The 13630-nt window shown below is 34.6% G+C and overlaps 1 protein-coding gene across 2 annotated transcripts in view; it reads right to left on the bottom strand.

Annotated features, from left to right (window-relative positions):
* Positions 1-13630, bottom strand: part of LOC123529843 (protein espinas-like) — an 84060-nt gene that overhangs the window by 12029 nt on the left and 58401 nt on the right. The gene's annotated exons all lie outside the window — the stretch shown is intronic.

Below are 13630 nucleotides of genomic sequence, written 5' to 3'. Positions count from 1 at the left end.
GCCCCTGCCAACACTCTCAATTAGCCCCCCTCACCCTAATAAAATGCTTACAATGTAATAAACCAAATGCTTCTAATGAAATACACAGCTTTTGTAACAACTTTTATACCTGAAATATTAACAAAATGTTAACAAGTTGTTTCCATTCTCATGAGCCAGCATTTTCTAGAAGAATTTTTGTCTGAAAGTTCTCATGGGTAATAAAAAACAACAACCTGCTAATATTTCCCAATTAAATTTAATGACAATGTGGGCCATTTTTTCCTGACCAGCCATTATCAAGACAGCAGTATATCGGACATTCAAAGAAAACACATCACACAATAATAACCCAGTCCTCAATATTTTAATTAAAACCACTCTAGCCAAAAGGACTGTGGCCCCAGACACTATACCTCAATCCCCATAGTGATAAAATCACTGCCATATGCAATATCCTGAGAAAATTAGTTCTACATCTGTACTTCAACCCTTTTATATTACTGGATGGTTCCAGTTAAAACAATTTTCACACACTTGGTTTTGTAATTATCGGAGAAGATACAGAAATTTTAACTGAACAGTTATCTCCTCTTTGTACGTTAAACAACAGCTGGTTCAATACCTGCAAAATGCTGTCTTCAATGCTTGAAATTTCCGAATCAACTTTTTTGTGAGAATATGAGAAAAACAAAGCTTAAACTTATTGCTGGGCTTTTCAAATTCTGATTATATGATAAAAAATCTTAAGATCATTTACCCTTTAAGTTTCTTAAAAGTTAACTTTTATGTTTTCAAAGAATGGGTATTTTCAATTAAGAAGTTAAATATGTTGCCCCAACTCCTTGCTTTAACAAACGATATGAGGGTGGGGGTATATAATATATTTCAATTCCTTGTGTGCTGTGGTGACAGGGAGTGGGGGGTTAATAATTTATTTTTTTGTAAAACACATTTCAATTAAATTGTGGGTGGTATTGCTTAAAAAACAAGAGCTGTCCGTAAGACAGCCAAGCTCGACTATTCGAAATATTGTCCCAGAGGCAGGAAAATATTACCTAAAAAGGTTAAATATCAAAAGAGTTTTAAGTTCAAAAGGGGGAATAATTTGACCAAAATGCATATCAGTTATGGGACTTGCTGCTATCAACTAGTTTTATAACCCCTAAGGCACATGTGAAGTTTCAATTCAATATCTGCATTAGTTTTGGAGATAGAAACTCGCATGTAAAACTTTAACCAGAATTTTCAAAGTCCAAAAGGGGGCATAATTTGCCCAAAATACATGTCAGAGTTATGGGTCTTGACCCAGTGAGGTTAGTATTGATCTAGAAAAGAAAAATAGTTTCAATCTATATGCCTTTAGAAATAGCTGTATTACTTGCACGCAAACTTAACCAGAATTTTCTAAGTCCAAAAGGGGCTATTTTGGCAATAAAAGTCAGAGTTATGGACTTGCTGCATCAACTAGTTTTAACCCCGAGACACATGTGAAGTTCAATCAATATCTGCATTAGTTTTGGAGATATAATGATGTAAAACTTTAACCAAATTTTCTAAGTCAAAAGGGCATATTTGCTCAATACATGTCAAGTTATGGGTCTGACCAGTGAGGTTGGTAATTGATCTAGAAAAAGAAAATAAGTTTCAAATCTATATGCCTTTTAGAAAGCTGTATGTACTTGCACGCAAAACTTTAACCAGAATTTTCTAAGTCCAAAAGGGGGCTATTTTGGCCAAAATGAAAGTCAGAGTTATGGGACTTGCTGCTATCAACTAGTTTTATAACCCCGGAGACACATGTGAAGTTTCAAATCAATATCTGCATTAGTTTTGGAGATAGTAACTTGCATGTAAAACTTTAACCAAAATTTTCTAAGTCCAAAAGGGGGCATAATTTGCTCAAAATACATGTCAGAGTTATGGGTCTTGACCCAGTGAGGTTGGTAATTGATCTAGAAAAAGAAAAAATAAGTTTCAAATCTATATGCCTTTTAGAAATAGCTGTATGTACTTGCACGCAAAACTTTAACCAGAATTTTCTAAGTCCAAAAGGGGGCTATTTTGGCCAAAATGAAAGTCAGAGTTATGGGACTTGCTGCTATCAACTAGTTTTATAACCCCGGAGACACATGTGAAGTTTCAAATCAATATCTGCATTAGTTTTGGAGATAGTAACTTGCATGTAAAACTTTAACCAAAATTTTCTAAGTCCAAAAGGGGGCATAATTTGCTCAAAATACATGTCAGAGTTATGGGACTTGACCCAGAGAGGTTGGTAATTGACCTAGAAAAAGAAAAAATAAGTTTCAAAGCTATATGCCTTTAATTGATGGCTGTATGTACTTGCATGCAAAAACTTAACCAAGGTATGACGCCGATGCAGACGCCGACACCGACGCCAGGGTGAGTAGAATAGCTAGACTATTCTTCGAATAGTCGAGCTAAAAAGACAGCACCTTCCCCACCCCCCACTCAACCACCACCAACACACATGCACCTGCTTTTAAACAGAAAAGCCCTACCCAAATAACTTCGATAAAACAGATTCTTTGAAATATGACATGGAAATTTGGCAAACTACATGACATAACAGACACACTACTTGGCACTGTAACCATCAGATGCATGCCACATCTTCAAAATTCATGAATTCTGCTTGATTTATAGCGATAATTTTCTATCTGCCCTTCCAATGAAATGCCTGCTGATTAATTTGTTTGATACTTAAATAGCATAATGCACACATATTTTTCACTTTATACAAATCACTTGATAGATATTATCTTTCAATCTACAGAACCATTTTTTATCTTTTATCTTTCATTTTTTCCTGTTATTTCACCACCAGTATACTGGTGATGTCTGGATGGGGTCCATTCATCATTGTAATTCATTGTTGTATAGATACTGCTAGACAAATGGATGCCACTATCACACCAAATGATATAAATGAGTTAGAAACAGATCTTCTAGAAATGATATCAATTTATTTAATAGTGTTCAACCTCCAAATGATGCTTTAATGAAGAACAAAATATCAACAATTTTAAGATGAAAGCTTGAGATAAAATCCAGCTCTTATTTATTTTAATGTTTTTGTAAAAAGAATTCTGAGAGCATGTATTGCAGCATAATCTTCTCCTGCAGAACTTCAGAAACTATCACTATTCCCTGCCTGTTAGAGCTGTTATTCTCCCAAAGATAAAGCAATAGCAATAATATCATAAATCTTAATTACTGAATTCAGTAATTTAGCTAAAAGCCCTATCTTACAGTATAAACACATTGCTCATTTTTTTCATCAATTTCAAATTTCTGAGGGGTAGTTATTGATCCTACCAGGAACAGTTTGTAGAAAATTACAGTACTTTTACATAAACAGACAAGAAAATAAAGAGGTGCTTTATTCATAATTGAAAATATATTGCAATCATAATTCTGAAAAGTGGGGGAAAGTGTTTAAATAGTACATTAATGATTATACAACATCCTTGGGTGTTCTACTGTCATGAATGCAAACCTGTAAGCTGCTATAACAAACCTCCAGTAAATTTTGTACTTTGTGATGAATTTGAAAGATTTTTTTGAGGTGAGGGTGGGGAGTGGGGTGAATGAGGGAGAGGGGAGGGGAATTTATTAGTAGTTACAAAGAAAAACCATCAAATTATTTAAGAATATGTGCATTCTGTACTCGCCACTTCATTTCAAGGTAACATGAAGTTGATTTCCTGCTTACAAGAAGAAACATGGGGACTAGAACAATAACAACAGTATAGCAACAACTGAGGGTTAAAGTCCATGGTAGAAGGAGAAAGTAAATCCTCCATAAATCCTGTAGATCCTTGAAGATGAACAGATGTAAAGACTGGAGGATGGAAAGACAATGAGCAGTACATTCTGCAGTAAAGATGAGTTAATATCTGTCTGTCTGACATTTATGAGCAAATCTTTCATTTCCACCACAGTTACCTAGCAACTGAATAAAATACACTTATTTTTTCAAGAGCCCAACAGTCAGCTCTCAGGTAGATTCTAACATATATACAGCTTTTGATTGCCTCTGATACAATCAACCAACTTAACTATTTCAGTAACAGATTTTTAAAAGATTTCTTCATCCCACCAAGAAAAAAAATCAAGATAAATGTTCCCCAAGTGTTTCATTAATTAAAGGTTATATCAGTCATACTTGATAAATGACTTAAAAATCCAAAACAAAATATTTGCAAGAAACAGACATAAGAATTGACAGGTGGACAAACATAATGAAAAATTACCTGACCACATGTAGTTATATAAATAATCATCACATAAACCTAATTATGATTATAATAGAAACAGACACCAAAAATCCAAAACACTTCAACAATTTTCCTGGAGGCTGTTGCTCCTAAAACAAGATGCCATACAAATAGTTCATATTTTAAAATGTGAAATCATTGATAAAGGCCAGTTATAAAAAGATATAAGGTGTCCATTAATTTTGTGACTTAAATAAAAGTTAAATTTAAAGATTGTGTAAGGTGCCTGCTGAATTAAAATTGTTCTAGGGCATGTTTATTAAAAAAAAATTGGATAATTGATTACTGGAGGTTGACATAGATATCATTTTTGTATAAATTTAATTGGCAGGAACTGTTTTTTCCCCTCACAAAATGAGTTTTTTCAGAAAATGCTGACAAAGACTTTAGTTACATTAAAATAGTTGCAATCTTTTACTGAAATGAAGCCCAATGTGTTTAAAGCCAAAGCCCAATGTGTTAATTAGAAACGTAAAGGTTATCCGCGGAACAGTAAACTATCTTGTATTTAACCAGAGCCTTAAGCAAATAATAGGTGCATGCAATAAAAATTACTTTGTTAATTTCTCTAAACCAATCAAATATCAATTAAAAAATCTACAGACATTACACAGATTGCTTTCAAACACGTAAAATAAATCATTCAATGAAAAGTGAAGGAAACCCAAACCAGTGTAATGACTTGGAGTAAATTACAAAGCAAGACGTTTTGAGGAATATTATTTTTCACAAAGGAGAGTAAGTGCTTTAACAAAAGCGCACCATGTAGGTCTTGCCGATGACAAGGGGCACAGTGACTCTATAATAATACACTATATCAGCTATGTAATTGTATAAAGGTCTATCAATTACTATAATCAACATGTCACATTCTGAAATGGTATAAACTAAAAGATATACCTTTCTCAATACCTTAATGTTTGCTAAATGTCTCAATCAAGATTGAAGATCTCTGATAAAATACAAATTTTGAACTTATATTTTATCGAATTTTAATCAAAGGGAAAAAGTCAAGGAAGAAAGACTAATAATCAGAAAAGACAACATGACTGTCTAGAAATTCTACACTTCTAACTTTCCAATCCAATTGATTTTATATATTGTTAATTTAGTTTCAGTAGATGGACTCTGTAAACTTCAGCAAGAGTTATTTTTCCTCTGTAGACAACAGTTACAGTATTTATGAAATAGTCAGATACAGCCAGATGATAACATATTAAAAGCACCATGATAGACCAGCTGGTTCAGTCATGTGACTTTTCTACTGGTGTAAAGATTAGTGTCATACCTGATCAATAACTGAATAAGTTCTCCCATTTTCACACCTCTCTCTTGCTAACTTCAACAATTTCAAAATAATATTATTTCAATCACTTTTTCACCAACATTTTCTAATCAACTTCTCTGACATGCATCAATGGTAAACAAAAGGAAATCACAAAACTGATTCAACATCAAAGTGCTGAAACTGAGTACCAAAAGTAAAACTTCTTGTTATTCAAGTTTTAATTAAAACCTTGACTGCATCTTTACTCTGTTATCAGTTAAACACTACAGTTACTATTAAAAAGCATATTACCGTTGCATAGATATCCTCCATTATTACAACTTTTTCAAAAATATATTTTATTACTATTCCATCATTATGTTCCTAAAATGGTAGGATATTGAATGCCCATGTGACATGTGTGCCAGTGTGCTACCAATTAAAGGAGCACATGTCAATGTGTATGTTAGGGATTACAGGGGCAATAAATCTGTCCACACCCTCTAATTACTGTCATGTGTACATCCTACCCCTACATTATACACTGTCACAGCAACACAGAATATTGTTATTTGATCTACTTAATTTATTATGTCAAGGTACCCCATAAAAAGAAGTAATGTTACCATAAATATAATTATGTAATCGGAAAAAAATATTTACAATTCTTTGATTAAAACATTCTTTTACCTGTAACATTTTTTTATCCATTAATGCAGTTACATTCCGTTTCTTTTGAGAGCAATGCATTTTGTTTGAAACTGTTTTTTTTTTGTCTAAATTAAATCATATTCCCAGTACCACATAACAGACACAAAAAAAGTCTCTCTGAAATTATAATTATGAAATTAATTTAATCTGGATTACATTTTATATCTTGCAGTGGTAAAACTAAGAACATAAAATGGCTATAAAAGTTTTAATTATGGAGAAAAACAATGCCTCTCCTTGTCATGAAACATTTTCTTCTGTATTCAGTTGAAATGTTAACACCTCTTTTTCACATTTTAATAAAATCTAAACAGTAATCTTCTCCAAGTTTACTTTCATTCTTAAAACTGGACAACTGGTTGCATTTGAGCAACATTTTTTTCCCATACACAATGTGTGAGAAAAACAGTTATATCTACTGACATATAGGACAAAAAAATATTAGGGGGAAAATGTCCATTCCAAAAATAAGTTTGGGGGGGGGGGGCATTTGTCCTATCTGCCATTTCAAAATTGGGGGAGGGATGGGGGGGGTCCAGCAGTCCATTTTTTCATTGGGAGTGGGGAGGGAGGGGTAAATGTCCTACAACCAAAATTCCCCCATGTCAGTTTTTTCAAATATAATCACAATTTTCACTTCATTCCATTTATAATTGACAATAATGTTTCTTTTCTGTTCATCCTCGCTTAATGTCAGTCTTCAACAAGATCATAGGACTGACTTTGTCCACCTTGGTCAAATTGAGCAGGGTGGGGGGGGGGGGGGGGGGGGGGGGGGGGGTTAGTCTGTGAGATTTTGTCCTACATTCAACCTACTGCAACATTTTGCACATGTAGTCATATCTATAGTTGTTTCTTGCTTCAAAACTGTATGCAATCAATCCCCGATAGACAAAAGGGAGGTAATTAAAAATTCTAACTTCCCTCCCTTAAAACACAGTAGAAACAAGAGCTGTCAGTGAACAGAGGGCTCGACTATTCTCAGTGCTTGATAGTATAATATAAGCTATGAGTAAAACTTTATCATTACAATAAGCATATTCTAAGTCGAAAAGGGGCCATAATTCAGTCAAAATGCCTGCTCCGTTTTACAGACTGGGGTTATGATGGTAAACAAGTATGCAAAATATCAAAGCAATATCTCAATGGACTTTGAAAATATTTAAGTGGTACGCAAACTTTAACATTACAATAAGCATATTCGAAGTCAAAAACGGGCCATAATTCAGTCAAAATGCTTGATAGAGTTGCCTCCTCAGTTTTACAGACTGGGGTTATGATGGTAAACAAGTTGGCAAAATATCAAAGCAATATCTCAATGGATTTTGAAAATATTTGAGGTGGTACGCTTACTTTAAGCATATTCTAAGTCAAAAAGGGGTCATAATTCAGTCAAACTGCTTGATAGAGTTGCCTCCTCCTTTTAACAGACTGGGGTCATGATGGTTAACAAGTATGCAAAATATCAAAGCAATATCTCAATGGACTTTGAAAATATTTGGGGTGGTACTCAAACATTTGTGTGACGCTCACAACGATGCTGGGGCGAGTAGGATAGCTCCCCTATTCTATGAATAGTCAAGCTAAAAATAGTATTTTATCCAATCACTGATGGCAGCAATAAAGTTGTACATGTAACAATATTCATAAGATCTTAACTAAAAATTCTCTGCAAAATTATTACATTCTTGGTTTTGAGAAAAAAAACCTAAAGTTTAAAAATACTACATGTTGATGTTAAAGGCTCATATTGCTTCTGTTAAAAATGTGGCTGCCACATTTTCCGTTATGAACATTTTCAAATCATTTAAAATGGACACTGATTTTATCTTATAAAAATAGTAAGTTTTTAATTTCTGGTATTTTTGTTAAATTTTAAAATCACAACACCACAAAATTAACGAGGGGATATTGTCCATCTATATTGTCATAAAATTTTGTCTAATTTGATTCACTAAAATAATTTTTGATTATTGTAATACCACAGAAATACAAAAAACAAAACTGACGACAGCTCACTGGATTCCAGTAGCATAGAAAGACCATAAGGTGTGAAATGTCTGCTGTCAGAACATTTTAGCTCTTTCTCTGGAGACATTTTCTATTAAATTACAGTCAGTTAAATTACTTACAATATTCCACTGATTCCTGAATCCAATTATACAATCAGGCAGACCAATAGAATTAACCGAAATGCCATATGCAGATCGCTTTCTTGGCATAGGACACAATTTATCTGGTAAAACTGGTTTTTGTCACTCAAGCAAAGATATTACACAGAATAATGTTCCCAGTAATAACCAGACACTCCAAAACCATTACTCTTAACTGTCATAAAAATGACCATTTTTATCTATATGTTTCTTCAGGAGCAGATCTTGCATCAGTACCACAGGGCATCCACAGACATGCAAGCAGAAAAGGTCCAAATCATCTGCCCTTCACAGACGGTGTGGTAACCACTACCAGGTAGTATAGGTCCTAATCATCTGCACTTGGTAGTGGGCAGGCCATCCATTGCCAGGCAGTAAAGGTCCTAATTATGGATCTGCACTTGTCAGCTGGCGGGGCATCTATTGCCAGGCAGTAAAGGTCCTAATCATCTGCACTTGTCAGCTGGCAGGGCATCTATTGCCAGGCAGTTCGTGTGTGTGTGTGTTCGGGTTTAACGTCTTTTTCAACAATTTGCCAGGTAGTAAAGGTCCTAATCATCTGTATCTGGCAGCAAACAGGGCATCCATTGCTAAGAAGTAAAGGTCCTAATCATCAGCACTTGGTAGCCTGCCAGGCAGTAAAGGTCCTAATCATCTGCACTTGGCAGCTGGCATGGCAGTGAAGGTAACAATTATCTGCACTTGAAAGCCAGCGGGGCATACATTACCAGGCAGTATAGGTCATAATCATCTGCACTTGGCAGCCAGCGGGGCAACCACTGCTAGGCAATAAAGCTCATAATCATCTGCCCTTCACAACTGGAGGGGCATCCATGGCCAGGCAGTAAAGGTCATATTTAATTAATTACTTGCCTCTCACAGCCAGTGAGGCTCCTATTGCCAGGCAGTAAAGGTCCTAATCATCTGCACTTCACATTCGGCGGGGGGGAAGTAAAGTCATAATCATATGCTCTTCACAGCTTGAGGGCGAAGTAAAGGGTGGTGTCTATTGCCTTGCAGTACATGTCATAATCTTCTGCCCTTCACAGCTTGCATTCCATCCATTGTCTGGCAGTAAATGTAATAATCATCTGCCCTTAACACCAGTGATACACCACTGACTACAGTGATACATGGACTTGAGCAAGGAAGGTGCCTCATTTCCCAGGCGAAATGATGACCATGGTCACCACGGTTATTGATGGTTGACCAGGTTTTAATGTGGTCAACCATCAAATACCATGGTGAAAACATGGTCAGGAGCGCAGTCGGCCATGGTGATATATGATTGGCCATGGTCGACCACGGTCAGAAAAGACTATCAACAGTTTGACCATTGTCTACCGTGGTAAACTTTTTTCAACCACGGTTGACCATGGACTACCATGGTCATGTTAGTAATTTTCACACATCAAGTTTTACAATGCACCAAAGATGCCTGACTGCATTTTGGCTCCAAAAGTTTTCCTAGTTATAAAATAGTTTTCCTGCATTTATAGACAGATTCAAAGGTAAACTTTCATAGTCTGACAATAATTTGTTGTCATCTTAGCAATTTTATGACAAATAAATTACCAACTTGCAAAAATAGATATAGACTGCAACTGTCATGTATTTTCACGACCCTTTCAAATTCATATTTACAGTTTTTGATAGACAATAATAACCACGCTCGACCATGGTTGACTGTGGTCTGATACCATGTTTTATGACTGTGGTGCCAGCTACCACAGCCACGGTCAACCATTGTAAACCATTGTCCCATGACCATGGACTACCATGGTAAACCATGAATTACCATGGTAATAAACTGTCAATTTTGACTGGGTTTCCTTACCTGATACAATAGGTCTTTTATACATTCAGAATAAACTGTCCCTTTTTAAACTAGAAATATGTCCACAGTGCATCAATGCCCCAGTTATGTATAATGCAAAGATACAGAACAGAGGTCAGAAGCATAAATGGGAACTATAGGAAGGATAGAAACATGCATTTCATGCTGCTAGTCCTTATGTTCTCAATTTACATTCAATTGAGAGAACTTAAAATGAACACTAAATGTAAATATTATTCAAATTTCTTTCATGTTTTCCCCTTCAACAATTCAACAAGTGGTAATTTCCATAAATTCTTTGTAAAGAAGACATTGGGATGTACAAGAGGTCTGGATCTGTATCAAAAAAACAATCGCCTGATCACTTCTCATTGATTGCTGTACATCTTACGAGGTTTCCTTGATGTCTAAAATCCTCCTTCGAACATGCAAATATTCCCTTGAAGGCCATTTACTTCTGGTAAAATGGTTCTACATTCAATAAAGAAACTGAGTTAATTCACTGCATACATGAGATATAATAGCAAAACCATAGACTACCATTTGAAAACAATGAATCCTTAGAATTTTTTTTTACATTTGTATAAGCCAGATGCTATATAATTGTACAGACTATATGTTTTCACTTAACCTTAGCAGCTAGAAATTTCGCTGCTGAATCGCTCTAATGTTAATCATTCAATTGCTCCAAATGAAGAAATATTGTCAAGCAAACAGCTTGAACCTATCAGACCGATTTAATCGTCGATCTGGTTCCAACTGTTGCAAAGGCATTACCCTGCGCACTAAGGTTATGGCTATCATCTGCAATTTTTTTTCTTTTTGCATATTCTAATACATTATAACTTTGATTTTCGTAATTATTTAGGTATTAATGTAATTGAAAAAAAAACACACCCATCAATAATCATAAGATTGTAAATCATTTGGAATAATTTCTAATTTCAGATAATTTTTGCCATGTTACCCTGTTGCTGACTGAAATCAGAAAGCCCTACCAATCGGAATTATTTAGGCATCAACTGATCTTCTAATGTCATTTCCTATCTGAAAAATTGTTTTCAAGATTTTATATTTGACTGACAAATTCTTGCCTTTCTCTATCATGCCATATAATCAGTTCCTCCATTTTGAACATTGAGATGGAATATGTTCACACATTTTTTACCATCTGTCAGAATAGCTATGATTCAAATTTCCCTGCAAAGTAAAAACGCTTTCATCATTTTGATATCAATTCACAAAGAAGATCTATCAAACGTTCTCAGACTAAATAATTACACAAGAAATTCTGCAAGGTATAATGAATGCCTGTTTCAGCCTGATGAGCACAAGTCAAGCTATGTCTTTCATTCCTTCATCAAACTTTCAATCATATAAGCTTTAATCAATCACAATATCTATGAGAAGGAAAGAACGTGTTTATCCTCCAATAATTCCGAGATGCTTGGTGCCAACCTCAATTATACATCAAATTTGTGCACTAAATTTTTCTATGTAACATTATTCTTTTTTGGATGCCTTTATCAAGTATAAATTCTGCAGGAAGATCCCTGGGAAGCAGCTGAACACAACTTGGTGTAACTGTCATATAAATTTAAGGCTGTATCCTAGTCATCCAATCCAAATACACACAAAATCAAGCCCGCTTTTGCAAAATGAAATGCATATAATTTTTTAGGAGTATATGCCAGATTTAATATATCTAGCCAAATCTATAAAATTCGGATAGATTAAGTGTCCTGGCACCAAATATTGTCAATCCAGCATTATTTTGATCTATGATCACTACCAATTTAAAACCCAACAAATATTTACAAGTGGCCTTAAAATGAAATCGGGCTTAAAGAATACCAATAACAAATCTGCAACTGACACACATCCAAGCACAATTTGCAATTTGTCTAGAAATTTCTGTTTTACCAAGCCAATCTCTGAACATGCATTGATAGCATAATTATTGTGTGTGCATTATATCATTTTTGTCCATTATAATCTTGTATTACAAGGCGGAAAATGGCTGACTTTTAATGAAGTTTCTACTTTTGCCGTTATAGCTATTCCCGTTAAATATGGTAATACAGTCTAAAAGCTGGCCTAGAAAAAAATGAATTTTAGTTGTTTCACATTGGAATTGTCTTCTCATGATACTGTAATTCATAAAATACACTTAAAAGTTAAGCTGGAATCACTCCTTCGTGCATTCTATGGAAAGTAATATCTTATTTCTCAAGTTCCCACATACAAAACATGCAATGCTTTGAAAGCCATTTTCGCTGAGAAGTTCAGTGGAGATTTTTTTCTGAATATTCTGTAATGGGGCAATATGATTCATACATGTATATTGATTGACAAATTTCTGAGACCAATTTATGAGATTTTCTTGCAACAAGACATTGATTCATCAAATCATCAAAGAGATATGTCAATATTTCATGAAAAAAACTGACCCATCTTTATCTTGTCTTTCATTATGACCCTGAACTTCTTGCAGAAAATCTGGTGAAAACAAATCTTTCTGTGGGAAATCGACCATTAATTATTCAATCATTTATAAATATTAGTAATTAATATTAGTACACCAAAATTCATGAAAAAACAACAATAAAACAACAAATTTCTGATTCAAAAAACTGAACTATTTCACGATGTGGGTTGAAAATATAGAGTTACTTGTGTCTGGAAATATACAGCAATCATAACTTTTAACTCTTGACAATTTTTTTTTTTACAAATCTCTAGATCTTTTAGAACAGCCTGCCTCCACAAAAAAATAAGGTGAAAATTGGTAATACAAGACTGGTTGTGAAATCATTTCATACATGTTCTGATAAGCCAGGTCAACAGGAGCCTGAGATGTCAAATTATTCATACAATTAAACTGTAATTACTTTCAAACAAGAATCTGAAGTTTTGAATGTATATAAGATTGAAATGTGTGGGAGTGACTCAAATTTGTTGACCGATTTTTAACAGACATACAAAGCATAAGCATACATGTTTGAAACCACTACCAATCTAGTAACTACAAGTATACCAATCTAGTAACTACAAGTATGTGAACAATTACAAGTTTGAAATTGAAACCTTTATATATAAACTACATGCAAGCATTATACGTCATACATGTTTGAAATTGGAACCCTCTAAATAAACTACATGTAAGCATACACTACCAGACCTCTGTAATATTCAAATCTGTGATGACTATAGATACAGACAGGAGAGTGGAAGCATCTCTAACATCTAGCAATGAAAGTCATCAGCTAATCATATGAGCCGTGCCATGGGAAAACCAACATAGTGGGTTTGCGACCAGCATGGATCCAGACCAGCCTGCGCATTCGCGCAGTCTGGTCAGGATCCATGCTGTTCGCTA

The sequence above is a fragment of the Mercenaria mercenaria genome, chromosome 13 (assembly GCF_021730395.1).
Source record: "Mercenaria mercenaria strain notata chromosome 13, MADL_Memer_1, whole genome shotgun sequence".
Classification (NCBI taxonomy): domain Eukaryota; kingdom Metazoa; phylum Mollusca; class Bivalvia; order Venerida; family Veneridae; genus Mercenaria; species Mercenaria mercenaria.
This window is presented reverse-complemented; position numbering and strand designations above follow the sequence as displayed.